Genomic DNA, 13,289 nt, shown 5'->3' on the forward strand with positions numbered 1-13,289 from the left:
TACTCCCCCAGTCCACTAATCAGCTCTCTATACTTGGAAATTATCATTTTTTTCCATCCAGGAGGCAATACTTTCTTTAAAAAATGATCCCTTTTAACCTTAACTCTTTGCTTTTTGAAATAATAGCTTCTGTATGTACCATTTATATTGAATGTTTAATACGTTTTGCTCACTAAATACCTCTGGTTGTAGAACATTCCTGAGTTATAAACTTGCGTCTAATTTTAACAAAGATTACACTTCTTGTTTCAGCAATACAGACCCTTGTTCATGGTGGATGCACAATAAATATTTATTGAATAAATTAATGAAAATCATTTAAGAAAACATTACATAGAACTGTAACTAGAGGCTGTGGAAGCTTCCTTCCAGCTCTAAGGTGTTCAGGCAAAGCCCTTGGGTGATTTCCTCACCCTAAGTCCCTGGAGTTGGCAGCTGGAGGAAGAGCTAAGTAACTAGTTTTCACAGCGGGGTGGAGTGGAGCTGCCTGGGCAGCAGTCCAGGGTTGGTGGTTGGGCACATTTATCCAGCCACCAGCTGCTCTGGCTCTTACTGTTATTATACCTGGATTCCTAACTTCTGTCTTTCCTCCAGGATTGAGGACCTGAGTTTTCAGCTCCCATTCCAGTTCATTTTGGCTTCACAAACATTTATTGAGCATCTACTAGGTCCCAGATAGTGGACAAGGTGCTAGACAGCAAACCTGAACAGTAGGCAAGCTGATAGTCTATAAGCTCTGGGACCCTGGGCTAGTGATTTCTCCTCTAGAGGATCTATTTCCTTATCTGTAAAATGGGGCTAAAGTGGGGGGATTGCATTCAGCTGATACTATGCATCTGTCCTCACAGAGGGAAACAGGACAGGGTGGCTGGAGTCACTGGACTGGTCACAGAGCTGGACCAATTCGGGGCTTCCCTGGGTACAGTCTGCACCTCGGCTCCGGCTCTTCGCAGATGGTGCCTGAAACCTCCCCGAGGGCCGCCGTGCCCATCCCCATTTGTCCAGAGGCGCTGTCCCCATTGATCCAACAAAAGTGCTTGCTTTCCGGTTTGTGGGGAGCCCCCCTCGGGGGACGCCCCCCACCCCCAGGGGGCAGGTCCAGATGGCCCCACCTCGCCCCTCCGCATCCGCGCGGCCAGGACCAGTCTCTCTCCCTCCCCGGAACCCCAGCACCCGCAGCAGCACCCCATCCGTGTCCTCCCGGGTGGAGCTAGAGGGGAGCGGGTGTCTGCGAACCCACCCAGAACCCGGGCAGCCCAGGGCCAGTGGACACACCCTCCAAGGACTCAACCTGGCTGAGCAGAAACCCAAAGCAACCTCATAGTTGATTTTAGAAACTCTTTCTGCCTTGCCTGGAAACCCTCCAAGCCTCTTCCAGCCCCACCCCCTCCCTTCTTCCAGTCCCCCCCTCCCCCTCCAGTCCCCAACTCAATTTGAATACTGTGTCGGTTGTTCTGATCTGCATCACTCACCCACACCGTAGTTAGGCCTTTGCAGGCTGCGGCCTGGGTCTAAGAATGAAACTCCCCCCGCCCCCGCCCCCCTCAAAGCTGGATAACTCGGCAAGCAGCTCGCTCTGAGCCTCAGATTTCTGTCTGTAAACAGAGCAGCACTTCCTTGCAAGGTTACCTACAGACTATTCGTGTCACATGAAATCGACAGCAGACAGTTCTGCCTTGTGGAGTGCATAACATGGTTAAAGGTGTGACATCTGGAGTCACATTGCCTGGGCTCAATCCCCTGTCCCGGAAGGTGAGTGAGGGTGAGCAGCTTATTTACCTCTGGGCAGCAGTCGCTTATTGTTAGTGATAACTACTGTTTTCATCATGTATTGAGTCCATCCTGGGCAGCTGGTGACAAACCAGTGATTGGACAGGCATTCTGTAACACAGCCTCTCCCTTCACTGAGCCAGCACTTATTGTGGTATCTATCTATCCATCAATCTATCAACTAGCTCCATTGTAACTATTTTTAAGTGTACAATTCAGTGCCATTAATTACTTTCGCAGTGATGTGCAACGTCATCCCTAACTGTGCCCATTAAGCAATAACTCCTCATTCCCATTCCTCCCTCCCTCTGGCCCCTGGTGACTTCTAATCTGTTCTTTCTCTTTGAGTTTGCCTATTTTTGATATTTCATACAAGCCATCGCTTATTTTTAAAGCATCCTTTGCAGATTTATAACAGCTCTTCAATCCAAAAATGTAAAATATATGATTTATTATTTCATTTGCTCATAAAATAAATAAATTTGAAATGTTAAGTTTAATGGTAATTTATTCAGGCAATATCTATAGATTTAAAATTACATCTTTATTTCTAAAATAATGTTTTTTTTTGTTATAGCCTGTTTATTGCAGAAAATATGGAAAATACAGACAAGTATAAAAGAAGAGGTTATCCCAGTAATGTTAATATTTAGTATGTTTTTTTAAAAAACAGATTTCCAATTACTTAACATAGTACTGGAAGTCCTAGTCACAACAATCAAACAAGAAAGAAATAAAAGGCATCCAAATTGGTAAGGAAGAAGTAATACTCTATTTGCAGATGACATGATACTATGTATAGAAAACCCTGAAGACTCCACCAAAAACTATTAGAACTGATAAATGAATTCAGTAAATTTGCAGGCTACAAAATCAACATACAGAAATCTGTGAATTTCTTTTATACACTAACAATGAACTAGCAGAAAGAGAAATTAAGAAAAAAATCTTGGGGCACCTGGGTGGCTCAGTGGTTGAGCGTCTGCCTTTGGCTCAGGGCGTGATCCAAGAGTCCTGGGATCGAGTCCCATATCGGGGGAGCCTGCTTCTCCCTTTGCCTATGTCTCTGCCTCACTGGGGTCTCTCATGAATAAATAAATAAAATCTTAAAAAAATTCATTTACAATGCATCAAAGACAATAAAATACCTATAAATAAATTTAACCAAGGAGGTGAAAAATCTGTACGCTGTAAACTGTAAGACATTAATGAAAGAAAAGAAATTGAAGATGATGCAAATAAATGGAAAGATATACCATATCTATGGATTGGAAGAATTAATATTATTAAAATATCCATACTACCCAAAGCAATTTATGGATTCAATGGAATCTTTCAAAATACCAGTATTTTTCACAGAACTAGAACACATAATCCTAAAATTTATATGGAATAAAACTCTCCGAATAGTCAAACCAATCTTCAGAAAGAACCAAGCTGGAGGTATCACAATCTCAGGTTTCAAGATATACTACAAAACTATAGTAATCAAAACAGTAGGTACTAGTACAAAAATAGACACATAGACCAATAGAACAGAATAGAAAGCTGAGATATAAACTCACATTGATATGGCCAATCAACCTGTGACAAAGGGGACAAGAATATGCAATGGGAAAAAGATAAGCTCTTCAAAAAGTGGTTCTGGGAAAGCTGGACAGCTACATGCAAAAGAATGAAACTGGACCAGTTTTTAACACCATATACAAAAATAAACGGAAAATGGGGGCACTTGAGTGGCTTAGTTGGTTAAGCATCCAACTCATGATTTTGGCTTAGGTCATGATCTCAGGGTTGTGAGATGGAGCCCTAAGTCAGGCTCCACGCTGAGTGAGAAATCTGTTTAAGATTCCTCTCTCTCCCTTTCCCTCTCATCCTCCCTTCTACCTGCTTGCTCCCTCTCTCAAATAAATAAGTAAATAAATAAAGTTCAAAATGGATTAAAGACCTGTATAAAACTAAAGAAAACATAAGCAGTAAACTCAGACATCAGCCTTAGCAATATCTTTCTGGATCTGTCTCCCCCAGACAAGGGAAGCAAAAGCAAAACTAAATAGTTGAGATTACATCAAACTGAAAAGGTTTGTTTTTGCATAACAAAGGAAAATATCAGCAAAATGAAATGGCAACCTACTGAATGGGAGAAGATATTTGCAAATGGTATCTGATAAGGGGTTGATATCCAAAGAATATAAAGAAATCATATAACTCAACACCAAAAGAATAAGTGATCTGATTTAAAAATGGGCAGAGGACCTGAATAGACATTTTCCCAAAGAAGACATACAGATTTCCTACAGATACATGAAAACATACCCAATATTACTAATCATCAGGAAAATGCAAATCAAAACCACAGTGAGCTATCCCCTCACACCAGTCAGAATGGCTAGTACCAAAAAGAAAACAATAAGTGTTGGTGATGATGTGGAGAAAAAAGAACCCATATGCACTGTTGGTGGGAATGGAAACTAGTGCAGTTACTGTGAAAAACAGGATGGCATTTCCTCAAAAAATTAAAGCTAGAAATACCACACCGTCCAGTAATTCCACTTCTGAGTATTTACCAAAGAAAGCAAACAAACAAAAAAACAAATTCAAAAAGATATATTCACCCCTATGTTTATTGCAGCATTATTTATAATAACCAAGGTATGGAAGCAATCCAAGTGTCCATCAGTAGATGAATAAAGAAGATGCCATCTATACATATGTTTGTATATATGTACATATATGGAATGGAGTATTATTCGGCCATAAAAGCAAATGAAATCTTGCTGTTTGTGGCAACATGGATGGACCTAGAGGGTATTATGCTAAATGAAATAAATCAGACAGAGAAAGACAAATACCATATGATTTCTTTTTTTTTTTAATTTTTATTTATTTATTTATGATAGTCACAGAGAGAGAGAGAGAGGCAGAGAAGCAGGCTCCATGCACCGGGAGCCCAATGTGGGATTCGATCCCGGGTCTCCAGGATCGCGCCCCGGGCCAAAGGCAAGCGCCAAACCGCTGCGCCACCCAGGGATCCCCATATGATTTCACTTATATGTGGAATCTAAAAAACAAAACAAATGAACAGATAAACAGAAACAGATTCATAAATACAGAGAACAAACTGGTGGTTGCCAGAGGGGAATGGGTGAAATAAGTGAAAGGAATTAAGAGGTACAAACTTCTAGTTATAAAACAGGGATACCTGGGTGGCTTAGTGGTTGAGTGTCTGCCTTTGGCTCAGGTCATGATCCTGGGGTCCTGGGATTGAGTCCCACATCAGGGGAGCCTGCTTTTCCCTCTGCTTATGTCTCTTCCTCTCTCTGTGTGTCTCTCACGAATAAATAAATAAAATCTCAAAAAAATAAGACAAATCATGAGGATGAAAAGTACAGTATGGGGAATATAATCAATAATATTACCATATATACCAATTATACCATAATTACTAATATTACCAAAATATAGTCAATAATATCACCATGACTTTGTATGGTGATAGGCAACTATACTTAGCATGGTGATCATTTAGTAATGTTTATAATTGTGCTCGCTTCGGCAGCACATATAGTAATGTTTATAATTGTCAAATCACTCAGCTGTACATCTGAAACTAAAATGATATTATGTCAACTATATTTCAATTTAAAAAAGGCTCAAGGGACACGGTGGCTCAGCGGTTGAACATCTGCCTTTGGCTCAAGGCATGATCCCGGGTCCTGGGATTGAGTTCTGCATTGGGCTCCCTACTGGGAGCCTGCTTCTCTCTCTGCCTGTGTCTCTGCCTCTCTCTGTGTCTCTCATGAATAAATAAATAAAATCTTAAAAAAAAATAAATTTAAAGGCTAAAAAAATTAGATTTACATTAAATTCATTTGATGTTTCCAAGCTATAACCTGCTGAACTTGGGTATTTTGCTGGTTTAAGAAGAACTCTCACATTTGAGGTTAGGAGATCCTTGTACCCTCCGATGGCAAAGAAATTTATGAGGATATCGGGTCTTTGTATGGGTCATTTGCCAAGCAGACTCAGAGGGAATTCATTTGTAAGAGCTAAGGAAAAAGGAGAGGAGGGAATCCTCCAAAATTATTGATCAAAAGGAATGTTCTCTAGATAGACTTTTCTCTAAGCTGTCATTATTACCAGTTTGGCTTAAAAAAAAAGAAAGAACACACTTCCCATGGGTCAGCACAGCATAGGTGCTTTCATTCATACTTTTCATTCAGTTCCACTCCCGTTCCAGGAGGTAGATCTTATCCCCATGTTACATCTTGCCTCTGCCACTCAAATGTTGTGTGACCTTTGGCAAGTTCCCAAACCTGTCTGTGCTTCCACCTTCTGGTCTGTAAAAAGTACCTACCTTATACGTTTTTGGGAAGACTAAATGATTTATTATGTAAAACTCTTGGAATAGTATACATCATTAGAATGTATAGGCACAATGGAAGTTTTTGGTTAGCTGTTAACAAATGACCCTCTGAAACTTGGGAGGTAATAATGAGCTCCCTGATGACAATTTCTTTCATCTTCTTGGATTTTGCAGAGAATAGTTAGAGACTACCTCCCCCTTTTCATGTCTTGATTTGGGTGCAGGATGTGCTTCCAAGCAGGGCCTTTGCTCTCCCATATGCCACAGGAGGCAGAAGATCTGAATCAGAGGATGAGTAGAACAGAGAAATGGATCATGTCTCACTTCTCAGCTTAAACCCCCCAGATGGCTTCCCATTCCCCTTGGGATCTGGCCTAACTCCTCAACAGCCTTTCAAGATCTGCCCCTCCTGGACCACCACTCCAGTCTCATCTCCAACCTGGAAAGCTACTTCCAGTTCTGCCAAAGGCCCTGTGCCTATTTTTGCCTCTGGATCTTCTCTTACCCTGTTCCCTCTGTCTGGAACACTCTTCTCTCATTTTTGCTCAATCGACTAATTCCTTTTTTTTTTTTAACATTAACATTTAAATTTTTTTAAATTTTTATTTATTTATGATAGTCACACACAGAGAGAGAGGCAGAGACACAGGCAGAGGGAGAAGCAGGCTCCATGCATCAGGAGCCCGACGTGGGATTCGATCCCGGGTCTCCAGGATCACGCCCTGGGCCAAAGGCAGGCGCTAAACCACTGCACCACCCAGGGATCCCTCAACTGACTAATTCCTAATCACCCTTCAGGTCTTAGCTTATACTCATTCCTGGAAGCCTTCCCTGGTTCTATGGGCTAGCTGCCCATCCCGTGGGCTGCCCTGGCCCCATGCTACTCTGTAAATGGTACTTACATATGTGATATGGTGGATGCTCTGCTGCAAGGCCCAGATCTACCTTCAGGAATGAAGGACTTACCCCAGCTGCTGGCAAAGTAGCCTTAGGACAGCCCTCAGCTGTCAGCCCTGTCTGAGGGTTGCCCTTATGTGAAAAACTGCCTCACACAAGGTGACACCTCCCTTTAGGAGCAGCCTTGGTCCAGTGACTGGTCAATGCCATGGGATAAAGGCCTAGCATTCTTGCCACAAGTTGGGACAGTGACAAAGTATCCTCTCTTCAGAATTCTCTGTGGAGTTTTGCGTCCACTGAAATGGTATTGCGATCAGCATTGCCTCTGTGCAGTCTTGCCCTGTTCCTCCATCAACCTTGATCCTGACAGTATTCCAAATAAATGCTCTGTAGGCTCTTCTTCATCCCAGAGGCTCTTCCCAACCTATGTCCTATGGCGACTGTTCCCATCCATCCAGTGGCTTGTGAATGCCTCCAGAATAACATCCAAGGGTCTCAGCCTGGCTTCCAGGTCCCATAGCATTCAGTTCTCTCCCCAGCAGCCTGACTCACTGCTCTCTGGGGAATTCTCTTTCTAGCCAAACGTGACTCTTCATTGCCCTGAATTTGACAGGAGACCTGCCTTTTTTGCAGCTTTATTCTCAAGATGCATCTCTGCTGAATGAGATGTTTCAGTAAAAAATATTTATTTATTTATTTATTTATTTATTTATTTATTTATTTATTCAGCATTTTCTATGTTCCAGGCATTAGGGAACAAGATTGATGGGAACCTGCCCTTGTGAGCTCCAGCTTAGGAGGGAGAATAAACATTCTCTCTATCTCTTATATATAACAAGTCATTATCAAAGACAGTATCAGTGCTCTGAAGGGGGCACAGGGAGCCAGGAGATTGCATGACTGAGGAGGGGGCAGACTCAACCCAGGGTCAGGGAAGGCTTCCCTGAGTAGGTGCTATTTAGGATGAGGAGGACTAAGCCAGGTTGAGAATGGCAGAAATAGCATGCTGGCATAGGGACTGTCCTGAGCATGGAGTGTGAGGTGCTTTATGAACTGAGAGAAGCCCTGTGTGGCTGAGACTCTTTCCTCTCTGGCCAACTTCATGGTACTTGTCAGAGTCAAGTGACTGTTTGCTTGGCTGTACCTCCCTAGCATGCTGGGAATGTTTAAAGGGTACAGAGGGGGATCCCTGGGTGGCGCAGCGGTTTGGCGCCTGCCTTTGGCCCAGGGCGCCATCCTGGAGACCCGGGATCGAATCCCATGTCGGGCTCCCGGTGCATGGAGCCTGCTTCTCCCTCTGCCTGTGTCTCTGCCATTCTCTCTCTCTCTCTCTCTGTGACTATCATAAATAAATAAAAAAAATAAATAAATAAAAAAAAATAAAGGGTACAGAGTGCTGCTAAAAATCTTTTACAAACTTCTGTTTCTGTGCAGGATGGAGTAATGGGCCAAATTTACCCTTCTGCCTTAAACAACTGAAAAAAACAAACAAAAAAATGAAACAACTATTTTCAGAAATTGGACAACGGGTAATGTGGGATGATAACTACTCTGAGAGGGAAAATTAGTATGGTGAATGTAATAATTGCCCTGGCTTATAAGCTAGAGAGAGAGTTTACAGGCCAAAGAGCAAGAGGGGCACCCAATGATAACCCAGCATGAAGCTGAGTTGTGGAGTTGAAGCTGAGAGTTCAGGAGGCCAAGGTGGCTAGAGTTCTCAGGGAGATGGGAGAGGAAATTGCTGCAGAGAGCAGACAGGGATTTGCAGATGGTTCCTCCCTGTGATCCATCCCACTCCCAGTCTTCAGCTGAGCACCAATTACAGCATGCTGTAAACTATCTGTAGCTGGGGAAAGTTCCAACCAAATGGAATGGGCAAAACAATTCTTGGAGCTCCTACAGAGTCAGTGTCTGCACTGGCTAGAGTGGAAGCCTCTGAATTCACAGGCATTAGGTAGAATATTCAGAAGGGTATATCCTCAGTAGTGGGGAAATTGATCAGAGACTAAAGGTTCCTCTGGTCTTAAGAAAGCTTAAAAGTAAAAAAAAAAAAAAAAAAAAGAAAGCTTAAAAGTAAGCCTTGAAAGGATCAAATATTTCCCAATAACTTGACTCTGTTCTAGGCCCAAGATTATTTTTTAAAATACGAGAATATCAGGACACAATAAGATAAAATCCACAACATCTGGCATCTAACCTACAACTAACAGGATACAAAGTAGTAGGAAAATGTGACCCAAAATGAAGAAAAGAAGAAAACAATAAAAACTGACCCAGAAATGATGCAGATAATAGAATTCACAGACATAGTTATTACAATTATATTCCATATGCATGAGAAGGCAGAGGAAACATAAACCCATAAAGAAGATAGATGGAAGAGAAAAAAACACCCAAATAGACCTTCTAGAGATGAAGACCATAATGTCTGAGATAGAACTGTGCTGGATGGGCTTAACAGCGGATTAGTCACTGCAGAAGAAAAGATAATGAATGTGAAAACACAGCAGTAGAAACTAACTCACCAAGATGAAACACACAAAGAAGACTAAAAAAAAAAAAAAAAAAAAAAAGAAAACATCAACAAGCTTTGGAACAACTTCAAGATATGTGTAAGTGGGGTCCCCAGGGGAGAGGATAGAGAGGAGGGGATAAAAAAAAAGTTTGAAGAAATAATGATTGAAAGCATCACATCAGATGAAAACCATGAGCAAAATACAAGAAGCCCAATGAACCCCGAGCAAAATATCTCTTATATTCCAGCGCTTGGCTCATAGTCAGCATGCAATCAATGTTTGATGAATGAATGAACAAATTGCTGCCTACACAGACTCTCCCTCCTGCTTTCTCCCTTTGTTTCCTTTCCTTTCTCCTCTCCCCTCTTTGCTTCTCTCTTGCTTCTTATCTGTCAGAGTCATCCTGCATGCATATGGTAGCCTCTACAAAAGCCACTGATCTTAAGTCTGGGAGCTAGTTTCTGCTTTAGGCTTTGTCATTGAAAGCCACAAGCAGTCCAGCCAGCCTACTTCGAATTTGAGTACATTAAGGGGTTTAGAGATTAAAGCTAAGATATCCTGAGCCCAGCTGACACTACTTCCCCAGGACCCCTGGTTTTTCAGTCCCTGTGGGGGTTGCAGGGGCAGGAGGAGTGCCCAGTGTGGACCGATTGCTGTGTTCCCTCCAGGTGTATGGCCCAGCAGAGCAAGATCCACCTCATTCATGGCTCACCTCTGCAATTCCTTTGCTATGTGAGATTAGGCTGCTTGCTTTACTTCCTTGGGCTGCCAACTGTACACAACTGTACATGGTGACTGGATTTAAGAATTTCTTTATCCCCCTCCAGCTCTGACATCTTGTGATCGAAGCTTCGATGCACCAGTGTCACATGGCTCTGTCCCCTCCCCTCCAGTACCCTGTGGCTTTTTCTTTGATGTGTCTCATCCTTGCTAAGAGTGTGTGGAAACTGGAGAGGAGGAGCAGACAGGCCTCAGACCCTTTGTCCTTGCTGGTCCCTTTCCTTGAGTGGTTCCCAGAGTTTTTAGGTCCAAGTTCAAACTCATTAACCCAGCACACCAGGCCTCCATTCTAGAGCATGATCTCTGGAGCCACATTTGTCAGAATCATACTGCCTCACTCCCCAGTGTGCTAATAGTGAAGATTCTTTCTTTTTTTCTTTTTCTTTTTTCTTTTTAAAAAGATTTTATTTATTCACGACAGACAGGCAGAAACACAGGCAGAGGGAGAAACAGATACCCTGCGGGAAGCCTGATGCGGGACCATCCCTGGACCCCAGGATCACCACCTGAGCCGAAGGCAGACACTCAACCACTGAGCCACCCAGGCGTCCCAACAGTGAAGATTCTGATTAAGAAGGTCTAGGTGGGTCCTGGGAATTGGCATTTATAATAACCATCCAAGGGGATTTAAAAATGTATTGGTGCGGGCAGCCCCAGTGGCCCAGTGGTTTAGCGCCGCCTTCAGCCTGGGGTGTGATCCTGGAGACCCAGGATCGAGTCCCGTGTCGGGTTCCCTGCGTGGAGCCTGCTTCTCCCTCTGCCTGTGTCTCTGCCTCTCTCTCTCTCCCTCTCTGTGTCTGTCATGAATAAATAAAAAATAAAACATTAAAAAAAAATCCTAACAATGGAAGCATATGCTGAGACTGTCCCCCTGCCATTATCCAGGCCCTTTCCTGGGAGTGACCACTGTCACCGGTTCCAGGGATAATGTATTGCAGGTACATACATATATGGGCTTGTGCTTTAGCACAGCGACAGATGAGGGAATTCTACAAGCCCAGTAAAGCCAGAATAGCTGCAGGAGGGCATCTGGGATGCTTCCTCTCCCCCTAACCCAACTCTCTGACCTCTGCCTGCACTTCCTACTTGAACCCCTGCCGCATTCCAGCCTTGCTGAACTTGGACCAGCTCAGCCACTGAGAATACCCTCTGTGGGCCTTACCTCTGCACTTCTCTTTGCCCAGGAAAGCTTTTCTTCCTCTTCTACTGCCCAGCCAATGCCTATTTATCCTTCAAGATGCAACTCAAGTGCTTCCTCTTCTAGGGAGTTTTCTGCTACCCTGAGCCCCACATTCTGGGTTCTCTGAAGTTCCACACTCCCTGTTACTAGACTCATCATGCAGCGTGGGTTTTCATCTTTCTGCTCCCCTTGGACTGTGAGCTCAGTGCAGGCCAGGGCAGTTCTTATTCCCTGTTGGATTGCCAAGTCCCAGTTCCCTGTCCACAGATACTTCATAAGTGGTGTTTAACAAATGCCCAGGCAAATGCCCAGGCACTTCTTTGTCTCCTTCTTGCCTTTTGCAGGCCAGAAATCCAAAGCACAGTGCTCCACAGCCTCCCCCAGGCTCTCTGCTTTTCGGTGTCTGGGAAGGGCGGCTGGAGGTGGAGCAGAGGGCGATGAGCAGAAAGCTGGAAGAAGGCACTCCCCAAAGCCTCCCCTAGTCCCAGGCAGGAGGTGGTCCTCAACTCCTGAGCAGGCTGAAGGGACTGGAGAAAATTCACACCACCAGGATGGGGACACCCAGTTCCAAGTGGAGCCCTACGCGACTCCCCCCGTCCCCAGCATGTTGCCCTGATGGTGGCCAGTGGGCTTTGACAGAGCATTCCTGGCAGAAGCAATGTGACAGGGCTGCCTCCTCCCCACCCCTGCAGAGGGAGCAGGTGGCCCTGCTGTAGGGAGGGGGTAGGGAGATCCAACAGAGGGAGGGGCCTGGGAGAGGAAACTGAACCAGCAAGACAGTGTGGGGGTGGAGGGTGAGCTGCTGGCCAGGCGGTTGTTTCAGGAGTAAATGTGCTAGGAACGCTAATGAGCTGCGTTCATTCATGGCTAGCTGCCTCCCAAATTGGGGAGCCAGCCAGGTTCTGGGGTGGAGGAACTGGGGATAGGAGCCAAGTTGGGGAGCTGCCTGGCTGCTGGGGCAGGGCCTCCCATGACTAGGCTGGTGGGGGTGGGGGGGGAGTCTTTGTCCTGGGTCTGAGGGGTCCCTCCTTCCTCTCTTCTCCTTTATAGGAAAGGGCAGGCTTTGCCAGGGGGGTGATAATTTGGGATTCACTGTCCAGGCTAGTCTAGAAGCTTCCAGGGCACTGGCTGGCTCTTGGGAGACACAGGCTGGGCTGATCTTGCAGCCCCCTGCCCTCTCCTATCCCTCCTTCCACCACTTCACCGGAACATTCTGAAGCCCCAGGGCATGTAGCCCGGTTAATCAACACTCTCCCTCTTCCCCACATGGGTCCTGGCTTCCGAAGAGCCCTCTGAGGTCTGAGGAGGCACCGCCGGAGCCGAAGGCTGGAAACTGGGCATCTTCAGCACTCTGAGTGCAGCCTGTGATGGGCCTACTAAGTGCCAGGTGCTGGGGTAAGTGCCAGAGTGAGGGAATGAGTAAGCCGCGGGGAAGAGGCAGGCTCTGCCCCCAGAGGAGTGTCAGGGAAGGAGCCACATGTGTAAACAGCTCCAGCCAAGAGGGGATAAACGAAGCAGCAGGCTCAGAGAAATGAGGATTTAACTCTGCCTCAGGCAGCTGGGGAGGCCCTTGAGGAGAGGGTGGCTGAGTACCCCACCAAGAAGCAGGAGAAATTTGTGAGGGAAAGGAGTGAGGAGGCCCTCAGAAGCTGAGGAGCTCTGGCTTCGTTCCTGGGAAGCTTCTCTAAGATCACACCCCCTGGGGATCCGTGAGAAGGCCCCGTCCCCCTGAGTTGTCATTGAATTGATGCTGAAGAACCCATGGCCCTGGATGGAGGTC

Source organism: Canis aureus, chromosome 29, assembly GCF_053574225.1.
Source record: "Canis aureus isolate CA01 chromosome 29, VMU_Caureus_v.1.0, whole genome shotgun sequence".
In the NCBI taxonomy this organism is placed as follows: Eukaryota; Metazoa; Chordata; class Mammalia; order Carnivora; family Canidae; genus Canis; species Canis aureus.